Source organism: Pseudorasbora parva, chromosome 4 (assembly GCF_024679245.1).
Source record: "Pseudorasbora parva isolate DD20220531a chromosome 4, ASM2467924v1, whole genome shotgun sequence".
Lineage (NCBI taxonomy): Eukaryota > Metazoa > Chordata > Actinopteri > Cypriniformes > Gobionidae > Pseudorasbora > Pseudorasbora parva.
In genome coordinates this window covers 16629602-16645494 of record NC_090175.1, presented here as the reverse complement: position 1 = coordinate 16645494, position 15893 = coordinate 16629602, and the positions used below count along the sequence as shown (strand labels likewise).

The following is a 15893-nucleotide window of genomic DNA, read 5'->3' as shown; positions in this document are numbered from 1 at the left end:
GAAAAAAAAGTCTGTTAATGCCTCAGTGTCAACTTCACTTAGCGAAGATGTCGATCTATAGCATCAGATAACTAAGTAAAACAAAACTTATTTTAAAAACGAACACTTGAAATGAAATCATCTTGATGCTAACTGCCTTCAATGACAAAGTAACTTTCGGGGGAAAATATTTGAAGTGTAATTTTATTGTTTAGTTTGCCTCGCGTCCATTAGAAAACACAGAGGGGCGGTTATACTGGGACCGGTCACCGGGGGGCGATCGAGGCGCGAAAGCTTCAGTATCCGAGAGGGAGACTGCAGGCTTGGTGTGAACAGGCCTTTACACAAGCATTTTTTTCTCAACTGTTTACATTCTCTTAAAACATAACTGACTGAGTACTTGCCAAGAATGCCATTTTGACATTATTTTGTGAGTATTTGACTGGTTAAGAGCAATACGCAGCAAAAAACAAACAAACATACATTTAGTACTGAGGCACCTATGTGCGCACTTTAGGTGCAATCAAAAATCTGCACGAATAGGTCAAATGTTGCGCAACACAGGCAATCCCACATTGAAATGCAAGCCTTGTAACACAAGCATTATCCATCCTGAGCAAATTAAATGAGGGAGGATAATGCATTTAGGATATTTCAGTATCGATATCGAAAAATGTATCTTTCCGACAACACTATGCTGCTGAACTTTATTTCAGATGCCCTTTTAAAAGATGACATTTGAAAATTTATCAAATTCAACCTGCCAAAGTGGCTAGTAGGAGTGACTGCGTTAAACACCACTGGATTTGGTGGGTGTTAATGTCAAACCCTGTAGTTTGAGAACCTTGCTAAGCAAGTAACAGTTCACTTATGTTTTTTTTGTTTAAAAAAATGGTAAGTACTTTCAAGTCTTTCTCTGACTGAACATTCCATTTTGGGTCCACTTGTGCGTTACTACCTTCAAAACTCACAAAATTGTCAAATAAGTACATAAAATGGAACACATTTATTGTGCTTAGAGCTTAAAATTATTCTAGAATTACCATAAACAAACACAGGCACAACAGCAGTGAAGCATGCTACAGCTACTACTGAGAGCCAGACTCCAGCAAGCCTCTTTAAGAGCCCCTCCCCCACTCGGCCATTTCAAACTCTGCATTGCAATAACACAAAATGGCCACCAGCTCAGCTGATGACAAAGAAAACAGCATAAAAAAATAAGAAATTGAAATTGCATCACAATCTCAAAGGTTGTCCAATTTAGTCTGCAGATTGAACAAATCTATCTAGTTTCTTATAAAACAGCCTTGCTATCTTAATACGTTCCATGATCAAGGTTATACAACTTCAAGGCAGGGCACAGCATAATCAACAACCAAAGCTGATTGTTTGTTGTTTTTTTTATTTGGCTTCTTTATCCTCTGGCTGTTGTTGCTGAAATCTTGAAGGCTAATTGAAATTAAAACATGACAGTTTCAACAGCTGCCTCTCATTTCTCGTCATGTATTGCAAAGCCTCATTCTGACAGCAAATCACAATAAGTACAGTGCAAATATACACAATCATATAAGACTGAATTAATTATTATTGAATATTATATGCAACTTACAGATACGCAAACTGCTGTTGCGCAAGTATGCAATGCATTCTTAGTGATTCTTGCCACTGAGAGCAGGCATTAGTGAACCTACTATTACCATTCTTCCCATTGAGGCTAATATTGTTATGATGCAGCACCAGTAGCGGTGTAGTAATACAGTGTAGCAATATAAAAATATCTTTTTATCATGCTAAAATATGAATTCAGATTTGAAGCTTGTGACAAACACACACATCATCCCAATCACTTTATTTAGCATTCATGTAAACACTGTTCGAATTCATCACTCTGAATGATTTAATTCCGAAAGGGGTCCATGTATTCATAGCTCGTTTGAAGAGAACCTTGTTGAGCAAGTAAGGGTTCACTTATATAGTTTATAAAGATTGTTAAAAAATGGTCTAATCCCTTCATCTGAATGTTCCATTTTGGGGCCTCTTGTGTGTTAACTTAAATGTAAAAAGCCATGCTTTTCATTGGCTAAAATCTTTGCTAAGGAAATCATCAATGCCTCCTCGATTACACACAGAATGGTTTTCGAAACTCCAGATTTCCAGAAACCAAGTCCTGCCAACACTACTAATCCAGACTGAAAGGCTATTCACACCTAGAACGATAACTATAAAGATAACGTTAAATATAATGTTCTAAATATCATTCTCAATATTAAAGAATAGCAGCATCCACACCACAGCTATAACGATATTGATATAGAGAAACAATATTGAATAGTTGAAATCACTTTCAGAATGATTTTATCCAGCTGATGAACAACAAAAACATTGGCAGCCAATCAGAATCCCTCCTGCTGTAACAAGCTCAAGCATTTAAAATGACAGACAAGCATGCGCTTAGAAAAAAAACATATTAACGAACCAAAACATTAGAATTAAATTGGTGTACTTACCGTGGACACAATCAGGTTCATTATAGTACTGTGCCATCTTTCAATAAAAGTAACTTTGCAAATCCTGCTACATATTGGGAGTGTTTTACAAATTAATCAGTGAGCACGATTACATGCACACCAATAAGCTGATTACTCAAATCAGCTTACTGAAATAACCAGTTTTCCCCGTTTACATGCAAACCAGTAAACCGACAACGCAAGTAAACCGCGTTTACATGACTATATTAATAAAGGCGGTTATTCAAAAATAATGTCTCTATCTGACTCGGAATATTCCAAATGTATGTCAGTTGTTAAATAAAGCGTGCACCGTGTCAGCGGGAGATATACGGCTCATATTATCCCTCATACAGTTCCAGATGCAGCGTTTTGACTTAACCTCTTCTACTTCTGCTGCATGAGATGAGAACACATCTTTACAATTTTCTGGGTTTTAAAAGAGTCTACGTTTGTGATATGTCCTTTCATGCAAAGCGCTAGCTCGCTCTGTCTGGATGCATTTAAATCTGCTCAAAGTTTGCGTTTTTTTGGCACCTATCACACATGCGCACCTCAATAAGCCGACAGAAAGCAGGTTAATGCGTTTACATGTGGCGCGAAATCAAGAAGAGGCAAAATACTACCTGTCCCACCCGTTTCATGTTTAAGCCGTTTATGACCTTAATCTGATAAGAGAAACCGGGTTACCGCGTTGACGTGACCATGTAAATTGTCGGCTTATTAGGCAAAATCGGCGTGTCTGTAAGAGTAACGTGCCTGTAAACGCACCCATTGGTAAAATGTGCCAAACAAACAAACAAACAAAAAATCCCATATTTACACAATCGAGTACATCGTTAAATATTCCCAACCTTGGGATCCATTGGAAATGCATGCAAAGATGCCGTTTTTCTACAACAAAGAACACAGCAATGTCTGTGAACCTATTCCGACACCAAGACGATTACGATGTTGCATGGGAGGGGTCATTTAAATGAACACCACGTCTTGACATCACAATGTGGGATTTTAAAAACGAGCCGTTGCTGCAGTGTGAAATAATGAAATGCTCTATTTGGACTGCAAGCAAGTTTTGAGTTCTGCATTTCACTGTATGACCCCTAATGCCAAAATATCACGGTAAATTTGATTCCTCGGGACATGAACACTTTAAACAAGGGTCGAACCTACATTTTTCTTGAAGCAAGTTATCCAAGAGCAGGACAGAGGTCTGAACCACAATACACCTGCCAAAATAAACTGGTTAAAAACCAAACAATAAATTGACATGCATAAATGGGCTTTGCAAAAAAGCTAGCACTTTCCCCCTACTGGTACACGTCACCCACTGCATAATATTACAATTAGTACAACCTAATGAACCAAACCACACAGTCATAGAAAGATTCTAATAACAATACAGACACAAAATTTACAAAGAAAGACAGAGAGCTGGGACCTTACACTGCAATCCTTGCATGCAGGCCACCTTCTGCTAGGAGGCAAAACTGGCAAGCCTGCTCTAGCCTTCAATCAAAAGTCTAGCCAAAAACTGATCAGGCTGGGGGAAGGGTGTGGGAGGGGCGTAGGTAGGAATGTACCATTAATTTTACAGGGGTATTACGATTAATACTTCAACAAAGAGGCTTAAATACTTGAAAAAGAAAATATAGCAGTACTTTTTTACATAATATTACATAACTGAAAGAGATACAATTAATGTTTTGCTTTTTAATAGGCCTACTTAAAGTTTAAATGGGGAACTTTGAAAAATTGCGTAGTTAATCTACACAAAATATCAAACTAGCTGAAACCAGTTCTGGAGACACACAGTCACACTGCGCTGTAGCTCCTCCCTCTTGCTGCCAAGTAGCACAGCAGAGCAGGCAATGGAAAATTACTGAAGAGTATGGACCATACCATTATAAGGACTGAGAGGGGAAGGCACTCCATCTTGTATCGGCAAAGAAAGCCAGACTCAGGAAACAGCATTAAACAACAGTCTAGTTTTCATTGATTGGGAATGGTAAAAACAGGATCTACTCCCTTACCTTCTCCTGTACTTCCAGCAGAACAGACATTAGTAATGATTTGACTGAAGAGAGATTGTATGCAACAATTGTGTCTGTTTAGTGCTTAATGAGTAACTTAATGTTGTATGATAATAACACATGAAAGTGAAAAATGCATTTGTTGAAAAAAAGCTGGAAAGCATATGGTTTGTACAATCATTTCAATGAAGAAATAAGAATGAGACATGAGAGCTGACAGTTTAGCCGCAATTATCGTAGATCAGTTATGCTTATTTTTACACTAGGATCTAATTTATACCTAGCATGAAGACAGAAAGTAGGCAAAGAAACAGGAATCTGATATCTTCTCAGGGGACAGTATGCGAGAGAAAAGAAACCTCCACTTTCTAGAAACTGCCTAGCTATTCCAGTATGTTAATTATTAAAACAAAACCATTAACAATGAATGGGGAAAAAACGTAAAAATAATAAATCATGGTCGCAGGTTTAGTGCCAATATCGAAGCACAGAAACATTGCATGCAATTAATGTGCATATTGAAAACTTCATTCACAAATTTTATATTTTCACAATTTTATCTGTGAAAAATACACTGTCACCTAAAATATGGCATGTTAGGGTTTGGCATAGCGGTTTTATCATTATTTTGAACTTCCATTTGGTGCCACCGCTGGTGCGAAAACATGATACATGGCACAGTTGACGAATTTGTCACCTACCTTATAGGGCCAGTATTGGATTAATGCTGTCAGTTCAGTGCATGCAATAATGTGTGTGTGTGTGTGTGTGTGTGTGTGTGTGTGTGTGTGTGTGTGTGTGTTCACAAACACTACATCAAATGCACACAGATTTACAGATGTGCAGCAGCACAGGCGAACGAGCATAAATCCCCTCACAGCACTATTCCAAATTTCTTGGAAGCATCAAATGAATGTTTGGATATGTCAAAGGATTAACATCGTTTTCATTGTATGCTGCTTGTTCAGAAAAGGCTGATTATAAGCCACCTTAAATTATTGTAAATGGGCTCTTGGTTGTTAGCACATATCTTGACTGGAAAAAAACAGATAGCAAAGAACCAACCCATTTTGTCCAAAGACTTCAAGTATAAATGACAAAAGAGCGTACATATGACACCGCTTCATAATTCCTGTAGCTTAACTAGCATAGCATAGTGCTAACAATGCAAAGGTCACAGAAATGCAAATATGCAGATGAGCATTGAAAAGCAGCGGAGTATGGACGGCACAGCGCAGTACAAAGTCATTACTCTGTCAATCAATACTGTAGAGAAACATTAAGTATGATTAAATATATTAATATGAAACCAAGGTTAAACTAGGTCAGCAACCATAAATAAATGGGGAGAGTTATTACACACAGATAAGATAGGGCACAACAGATAAAAAGCAATATTTAAATAACACATTTGTAGAGGAAATGACTCCCCACTCAAAACCTAATTGCAAAAAGCTCATTGGTTGTTAAATGTATGAATAGTAAACAGCAGCCCTAATAAAGAAAAAGAGATGAAGTAGAAAAACCAGAGGCAAGGCTCGACTATACCATTATGTGGTTGTGCATAGGGGAGTGTCCACACATGTCATGATTAATGAGAAGAACAAAACCAGCAGCAAGTACTGTTGACCAAGTCCTGATTTTTATGCAGTAACACAAGTGCAAATGTACTAATCTAATAGCAATGTTTATGTATATGCCATTTTAATTAAGCCGATCAGAAGCCAGGAGAAGTCGATCATGAGCCAACACGTGATCTAAGTGTGGGGGAGGGGTGCCAGAAACGAGGCTGTACCATGTGCTCTGCAGAGGATTGTCTAACCACTGGTAATGCTGTCCCCAGCATTTGCACAATTTCACCATGTTACTTTTTAAGTGCAATTTAAGTTTCTCACCTAAATTTTCACTATTACATTATGAATCATTACAGAGTGAAACAAATGATTTTCGATAATGTAATTATGGCCGATGTGTTACATGATTTAATGTGATACGTGATCATGCTCTATATACAATCAGTGTAAGATATAATGTTTAAGATAAAAATAGCAAATCATGCCTTCTTGGTGAGATCAACAGCACACACAGCTGTTCTGTTTACATAGGCTTATGGTATACTGCAAAACAATCTTCAGCTACCTCAAGAAGCTGAAAAATGAGAACAGGTGATTTATTTTTACAAATTCAAAATGTATCTCTTTTCTTTGTTTGAATGTTATTTCATGTTCTTCTATTAACCTTAAAAATGTAAAACATTTATTAAACTAATCGATCACTAAACGACACAGCATTACAAATCGTAAAATCTTCTAAAATAGTTATAGCACTTAAAATTTGTACAATTAATACCACGTTATCCATTCGGCACAAATAGCTAGTGACCTGTAATCCTTGTTGATCACAGTGCCGCTGTACATTCAGGAAGTAAAGCTGTGCTACCACAACCGGTTTCAACCAGTTCTGTCCCATTCTCTACACTCAGGATATGAGAAGCTCTCCTTCTCCTTCCATTCCTTACCTTTTTTTTTTGTCAAGTATTTAATATGATCAGATCGAAAAATCTTAAAGGTATATATTTTTTGGACCAAACTTTAAACTAAAACCTTTTTCGAAACTACTAATAAATCGACAACAGTATTAAGAATCACGGAACCTCTTAAATATAGTGAAAATGTTGTTTGATGTACAAATGTACAAATAGACAAGACTAATAGCTAGCGACATAAAATCAGCCAGGTTTCAGACAGTTCTGTCCTATTTTCTTCACTCAGGATATGAGAAAGCACTAGCTGTTCCCTTTTTGAGTTTGTTTTGATAGTTATTTAAATAAAAGGAAGAAATAACAATTATATTGTCTATTTCCGGATTTTATTTAAAGTACAGTACAACCACGACCTGTGACATAACAGCACCCATTAACAGAGCCTAAAAATGAAGGGAGAATTGAACCATGTACTCATGGAATTGCAAGTTAAACACATTGTACTTGCCACTGCAAAGCTTGCATCTATAATTGTATTTTTAAAATGTACACTCAGACCTGATGTCAGGGAACAAACTATTTGTCTACAACGATCACATGGCATAGAAGTGGATAGCGGGAAACACATAGCACGACAGCACAGCTACTCTGTGATTCAAGACAAGCACAAGTCAAGTCGTTCCCCTCCCCCCACAGTGAATGTCAATGGGTGAGTGGAAAATTACTGACAGAAAAAGGGCTGTACCATTTAAGAGATCTTTGGGGGTGGAACAAAAATAAAGTGTAGTTTAATAATGTATTAAAAGAACAGGCTATTTCCCCAGAGAAGAAAAAGAAAAACAATATATATTGCTTTACTATTAAAAAATGAAAGCGACTATTAAAGCTGTAGAATAAGTAGACAGAAGTAGGAGAATTCAGCCATGGCTACTTGGGCGCACAACGTCCACAAGATGCAGAAAACATGCTATAGAAGATCAAGCATTCAATGGCTGTCTGTCAATAACTTGCATTCAAAATCGCAAAGGTCCCTAATACATAGTAGGGAAAAACAGTATGTTTCACAGAATTCGTAAAACGCAAGTAGTTGACAAATACTGAGCACTTTCCTATCCCTTAAAGCCACAAGAGAGGATTTGTGAATGGCAGTGAAGTGACAATTGGTGCTACTAGTACCCCTTTTCCACCGAGGCAGTGCTGGTGCTAAATCGGAGCCAGAGCCTAGTTTCAAATCGGTTCTTTGTGTTTCCACACCCAAAGCACCCGCTCCGAGCACAGTTCTTAAGTAGCACCAAAACATTGCTGGGCTAGAAGTAAGAACCGATTACGTCAGGCACTGGGGGCGGGGTCAACAAGATAAACACAAACTTGAGATCCACCATTTTTTAAATTGCAACTAATGGAGCTAAAAGCTGCTGCTCGTATGTATTCACCGTCTATACAAATTACTGCGTATGTGGTATAATAATGCTGGTTGGTCTGCGCAGCGTCAATGCATTAGATAGAACATGCCTGGTGTGTGTTTGTGTTTCCCGCGGCCGCTAGCAGTAGAGTCCTGCAACGGGTGGAGTACCCGCGGGCATAAAAGTGGCAAAACGGGTGGATTGTGACATTTATAAAATACACGGGCAGGGATGCGGGCGGAAAATTAATTCCGTGTGGGCGGGTAAAAGCGCGGATAAAATTATGTGCAATTCTGTGGCAAGGTGGAGGAGAGCGAGAGACCAGGGCGTGATGGCAAATAGCGTCACCTGTGAGCCACACCGGTCTCGAGTCCTCTCATAAGGGAGTTTGGAGGCATATAAAGACGAGCGACACCAATAAAGGACCAGACCTGTATTTGACGTTGAGTTGTGTTTATGTTTTCTTATGTGTGTGTGTGGCAGTGGTCCGTGAGGGGCTGCCCACGTTACTTTCGTTAAGTCTTTTAAATGTCCACCCGGTTCTCAAAAAAACTATCAAAACAATTTGGTCCTCCTTCTTCCCCCCGAACATACTGTATTACAATTTCTATTTCCAAATTACCATTACACATACACGCAACAACAATAAGCCATTTGACCATCACGTCACCACCACTGCGATGGTGTTGATGCCTCTCGTAGCCCAGTTGGAGCAAGGGTTGCAGGAGTAGCAATGGATGAAGTAAAAGTAAAGTTTGTGAGTATATAAAATTGTTGCCAACGAGTCTTTAAAGGCACTTTAGCCTGTTTCATTAGCCCATTCATGACGCTGTTGTGATGATGAGAGAGGTGCAAGATAAAAAAATAAAGCATTTTAACTGCAATGATTTGTGAGTTTGTGCAAAGTTTGTGAGTAGACGATGTGATAACACAGTCTTATGCCAGGTTCAGACTACACAATATTTTTCTTTTACAATAGTCACTGTCAGATTATGTGATTTTGACTATTAGGCCCTGTTTTACACTATTGAGTTTTCTCTTTAAAACGTTTTAAAATGGCGGGATTCTAACCTGCATCTGCAGCATGTGAGGCGGGCGTGCTAACAAATACGCTAAAGACCATAGTCTCTAGCTTCAGTTGCTAATTGCTAGTGCGCCTCTTGAGGCCAGGGGAGTGAGATTTACATGAACAGCTCTTACCAGCTTGCTTTTGTTACACTCACCACCTAAACCTCACTCCCATTCAGGTAACAGCACCAAATGTAACCAGTCCTACTTGCCCCACTCCAAGGGGAATTTATACCACCATCTTCGGCATGGGAGGAGGGCTCACTAACAAGGACGCTTAAGACCGCAGTCAGAAGCATCAGTTGCTAGTGTGCCTCTTGAGGCCAGGGGAGTAAGGTTTACATGAACAGCTCTTACTAGCTTGCTTCTGTTACACTCACCACCTAAACCTCACTCCCACCCGGGTCACAGCACCAAATGTAACCGGTCCTACGTCACTCGCTCCAAACGGGATTTAAACCGCCATTGGAATGCAGGTGCGATAACAAGGACGCTTAAAAAGTTACTTCACTGATGGCTTTGTATCAGTAGAAACCCTGGAGTATAACAGAGCAGAGGGAGCCATTTTCACATGTTTTCAACCCGCGCATGGGGGGGTGGGCGATCGCGCTCACAGCTCACCTCGTTATATTGAACAGACACGTTCAGTTTTTAATTGTAGTGTCTGTTCTCTAACTGTACTGATTTAATGAAAATGAACACGGTGGGAAAGTGATCCAGTAATCCAGTGATCCAGTAGCGGTGGCTTTAGGAGTGGCCTCATAGGGCAGCGAAGCATTCTGGGAATTGTTCTTTCATCCCCATGAGAAAAAAGCTACTTTTCTGTCTTTTCTCAGTCTACAAAGCACAAGCACAAGAAAGAATTTTGAAGCAAATTAAAAAATAATTTCACATTTCTGCTACATTAATGACCCAGTTTAAATACAGATGCATCTTCCCAGCGCTGAAGTACCCCTTTAAGACTTCAACCAGAAGCATCAGTTGCTAGTGCGCCTCTTGAGGCCAGGGGAGTAAGGTTTACACAAACAGCTCTTACCAGCTTGCTTCGGTTGACCACCCTAAAACTCACTCCCATCCGGGTCACAGCACCATATATCCTACTCACCCCACTCTGAGAGGGATTTGAACTGGCATCGTCAACATGGGAAGCAGGGCACTAACAAGGATGCTAAAGACCGCAGTCTGCAGCATTAGTCGCTAGTATGGGTGTTAGTGCACTAGTGGGAGGCAGGACCGCTGTCAGGAACACTAACAAGAACGCTAAAGACCGCCTCTTGAAGTCAGGGGAGTGAGGTTAGCATGCACTCTTACTAGCTTGCTTCGGTTACACCCTAAACCTTACTCCCATCCAGGTCATGGCACCAAATTTAACTGGTCCAACTCAACCCTCAGAGTGGGATTTGAAGCAGCGTTTCCGGCACCTCTTGAGGGCAATTAAGTGAAGAAAAATTGAAAAACATTTCACGTCATTCACATTTCACTGTCATTTAAACTGATAAATTATACAGTATTTAAAATTATATAAAGTTATAAAGCAGTTAGAGTGGGAATCAAGGCTTCTAGGAGCAACAACACTTTCCGATGAAAAGGAGCTTGTTGGTTTTTCAACTGAGATAATTCAAATGCTCACTCACAGAATCAGACACTGCTGATTTTTATAATATTTTGTGGTTTTATAATATACAACTCGTTTTATTGGTCCACTGATTTCTCTCATCTTAACCGAACCGCCCAGAATTTGTTTTTAATCGGGCTAGACCGCCTCGTATAGGCACTCACGAAGCGATTGTTTGAACTAAACTAAAGGAGAAACGCACAAGGTTCCAAAACAAACACTCCAAGCGAGCCAGGTGTGAAAATGCCCTTATTGTGGTTGGTATTCAACCTAATATCAGTCAGCCAACATAAAAACATAAATGTTATTTCTACATGTGCAGCTTATCTTTTGGATTTGTAAAATCACAACAAAAAATAATAATAATAATCACAATTCTCAATATTGCTCTGCAGGGCGTATGTTCGGCGTTCTGTAATCAAGTGAATGCCCCTCCAACTAGGCCTGGGCCATCTTTGTTACTGGGCAAGAGTACAGCACACTGAGGAGAATGATAGACACAAACTTTTCGATGGTTAGCAAAGTTTCTACTAAAATCTCTTCTAATGGATCACTTCCAATCTGATAAGATAGTTTCACTGCTGTCAGCTTGCTCCAACCCCTGGAAACATTAGTCTTCAAATATCAATGATCTGTAGTCCACACAAAGTTTCCAGGCCAGTAATGTAGCGTTACTAGTGAGACAAAAGCCTCTTTTCCACCATTCTCGATTTAACCGTTCCGTTCTAATCGGCACACAATGGTTTAATTTTTCACTGTGGGGCTGATAACGAGGCTCTTTGGAATGTAATACAAATGCGGCAGTCATTGCCTTTGTAATGCAAGAGTTTACCGACAATATAAGAAATAAGTAGCAACCGTGTTTATGGAAGATGATCAGATATTTCTTTTAATTGCATTATTAATTTGTTTACGTCGCTCAAAGTGCACTTAGCAATCTAGAAAGAAACTGGTAGCCAGGCAACAGACAAGTGGCAAATCATGTTACGTAACAGAGGCCAGCTAGTAGTCGCTGTGCAAGTAAACCTCACTCCTCTGATCTCAAGTGTCCCTCTAGCAATTGATGCTAGGGGTTGTAGCTTTTAGCCTCTTTGTTAGAGCGTCTGACTCTCATGCCGGCGGACCCGGGTTCCAGTTCCGCTTGGAGCGGTTCGAATAGGCGGGTTTACACAACTTCACACACATTCTACGAGCACAGCAGCAAACCATGCTGAGAACACAGGCCAAGAACAGTTTGTAATTGTGTCGTGCCATACCAGGCTCAAGTGGAAATACAACTGGAACCATTTGACTTGACCATGGAAAAGCGTGTCACTGGCTTCCAAAACCCACAGTCTACTAATTTGATGAATTTAAAGACAACAGTGGACCATGTTCTTAAGCGATTGCTAAAAGACTTACATGTCAAAACTGGCTACACCATTTCAATTGTCTTTGCAGTAGTCAAATCTTCAAGCCGTTGCATAATAAGACCTCAATGTGTCCCTCAGATGGAGTGATCTAACAAGTTGGAATTAGGTCAATGCAGTAGTCGGTGATCAATAGGTCTTTTCACACTGCATTTAACCCTGGGTTATCGTCACTCTAAACACCACTTTTAATCCTGGGTAAAGGAACGTTTCAAACTTGTAATTTAGAAGCAGGGTTAGCACCGCTTTTCACCCAGGGTTATGAAAGCACCGCTTTTGCAGTGTTAACCCAGCATTGTGGTGCCAAACTTGTACAGTGTGAAACGAGGCACCATTGTTAGAATGTTAAAGCTAGATGCTTAGCGACAGACCCAAGGTTAACTATTTCTAGTGTGAAAAGCCCTAATCTGAATCATTATAGTCAACAAATCTGAGGCACATGATTGTGATTCTCCCATTGAATATTTATGGTTTCGAAGGAAGGATCTGTAAAGGTCATATTCATAAAACAATTATGGGTGTTTAAAATAAAGAAGGGACACCATTTGTTTGTCATATTTAATAAGTTTAAAAACATTTTGTCAATATTGTTTGAAAATAAAACATTCCCTAATTACCATTTTTTATGATGTAATCTCAAGGCCTCTGACCTAAATTGGCAAATGCTTTTACTCAAAATGAGGTACACTCCATTCAGGATATTCATTTTATATCAGTTCATGCTTTCCTTTGTCTTCAAACCAATGATCTTGGCATTGCTGGCAACATTCTCTTCTATTTGAGCTTTTCTATAGTGATATGAAACATGCAACCTGCTTGCAATGTTATATTTAGACTTAATGACTGTAAGCAAAATAAAATAATGGAGTGCAGTACTTGGCAAATTGCAAGATCTATTACTCAAAATAACATTTCGGTCGATCCTTAACAATTCAGAGTCTTTGTAGGAGGTATGATTGATTGAACCTTTAAATAATGTTATTGCAAAAATAATGCTAATTTCCAAACAGGCTTCTACTGTTTAGCCAAAATGTAATCCCGTTCCAACCTCCAAAAAAGTTGACATATCAGGAACCACAGAATAAAAGTGCACATTAATCATTGTAATGCAAATAGTTTTATAATTTACTACATCTTGTTATTCTTCTAGTAATTTTTACCTATAGTTGCTAATGATATGGAAGTCTTGCACATTAACAGAAAATACTTACTTCCGGTGGATATAGGCAAGCACTGGGACATTATAAAAGCATTGTTGTTTTTACATAGCAATACTACCTCAACTTATGGCATAAGTTTTCTATCTGTTTTTTTTTTCTTTTCTTTTTTCTCAGTGGCAAGCATGAGGGTGTTTGGAGGGATTTTTTAAAATCCTTTTTTTGTGACAATACTGGTGGCACAAAAAAAACTAAACTAGAGTAAAAACTTTCTCCGTGGTTATCAGATAAGCTTCTAAGTCTCAAAAGTATTAAAAAAAATAACTAGGACTTATATCTTGAAATGGGTTTAAAACGTAGATGAGATGAAGACTTTTGTTATATTCCGTAGCCTAAGGTCGCGTGTCCACCAATGCATTTTAGCCAGCTAAAAAATTGCCAAGCGTACTGCTACAAACGCCAAAGGCTGATTTACACGACGTAGCTACGCATAGTTTGTGGCGTAGCCTGACATGCCCCTCTCCAAAAACGTAACAATGCGTCAATTTGACGTGGACCGCAAGCGCTGGGTTTGGTCTGCTAGAAGACCAATCACCAAAGAGTAAGTGCTGTGATCTGTCTGCATGTGTAATTGCACAACACAGAAGTATAAATGAAAACTGACGCGTAGCGAAGTATAAATCAGCCTTTAGCTGTGGCCGTTTGAGAGCATGTCGGCAGTGCAGCAGGGGTTTTTATTTTCTTTCAGTTGAGATGCTTTGCTTGATATGATAAGAAAATATCCATGGAAATATTTCTAGTATCTCATTTCACAGATAGTTTGTTTCAATAGTGTTTATATAAAAAAGAACGTAAACTATTTGCTCTGGCTCATGGTAAATTATTTTGTTCCGTTATTATGCTTGTTGTTGTCATCTGTTGCCATTGTACAAGGCGGATGTGGCAGTTGGCCAGTGTGATATTTGTCCAGTCCTTCCTCCACTGTGATTGGACGGCTGGGTAAAAAGTGACAGTGATGATCGCTGTGTTTTGCCCAAAGGTTAGCATTCTTCAACTTTCAGAAAACTGTTGCTTAGCATGAAATAGACACTCAGCGCCTCGTCACACTGCTTGCATTTTAAAAACGCAAGGCCCCCATTGAAAACAATTGGAAAAATATGCTAGCCTCTGGAAAAAATGCTTTGGTGGACACATGGCCTAATTGCAGCTTTTTTACTTTACATGGAGGTTTTTTTTTACTTTTACTTTACTTCACCTTAAGGGGGCAGATTGAGATCACATGACAACAAGGATCCAAATACTATTATTAATCTCAGCAAAGTGCCTGTTATTGGACACTTCTCAGAGAATAAATTAATCATGCCTGACAAAAATGAGTAAATATCTACAATGACATCAGTGACAAAACTTCTTTAAACAATGCTATATTCACACTAATATCAGTCAGCCAACTTAAAAACATAAATGTTATTTCTACATGTGCAGCTTATCTTTTGGATTTGTAAAATCACAACAAAAAATAATAATAATAATCACATTGTAACTTTGAAAAACAAACATAAATGTACTCACTTAAATTGCACTTTAAATATATTTTACATAAATTACCTACAGTCTAAATCGTGTTTTGTATTATTTAAACTGAGTTTATAAATGAGTTTACACCTGATGTGCAAATGTATGACAGGTAAAATCACGTTACAGTTTAAAATATAAACAGAACCCAAATTCAAGATAACAAAAAATACACTAAATCAAAATAAATGTATATTAAGTTACACATATTGTCAGAAAACAAGTAGGACAAACAATGAATTTTGCCAATCCAAGTGTGAAAACTCACCCAGCGTTTGATCAGTCGGAGCGTCTACAAATCGGTACCTCCAAAAATTCGTTACCACGACGGTCTCGTAATGTATATGTTTAAAAACAGAACATCGGCAAATGCGTATTCTGTTGGTAACGTCTTTATCGTCACGCAACGGAATCACATACAGTCACACAGACAGCAGCACAAGGTGACTGACTGTAGGCTACAGTGAGAGCAGGCTGACAGCAACTCCACAGTGTAGTTTGCTTGGTGATTCGCGCTCTCTTCTCTCTCCAACAACGGTACAACAACAGGGGGAGGAGACATGCTTTTCGCGGGACAACACGAGAATCGAAAATTAGGCTCCACCTACCTATCCTCCAACGTCTTCTGAAGAGCGTGTTCACGATGTCAGTTGGTAACGTACATC

The 15893-nt window shown here is 38.9% G+C and overlaps 1 protein-coding gene across 2 annotated transcripts in view; it reads right to left on the bottom strand.

The window, feature by feature from the left end:
• The window catches only part of atf7ip (activating transcription factor 7 interacting protein), a 41646-nt gene extending 25880 nt beyond the window's left edge, over positions 1 to 15766 (bottom strand). Inside the window, exon 1 of one of the 2 annotated variants that reach the window (XM_067441100.1) lies at positions 15497 to 15766. The gene's annotated coding sequence lies outside the window, so the exon portion shown is untranslated. Of the gene's footprint in view, positions 1 to 3932; positions 3978 to 15496 lie in introns of those variants that run through there. The other variant, XM_067441104.1, reaches the window with a different exon arrangement.
• Between the last annotated feature and the right edge of the window lie 127 nt (positions 15767 to 15893).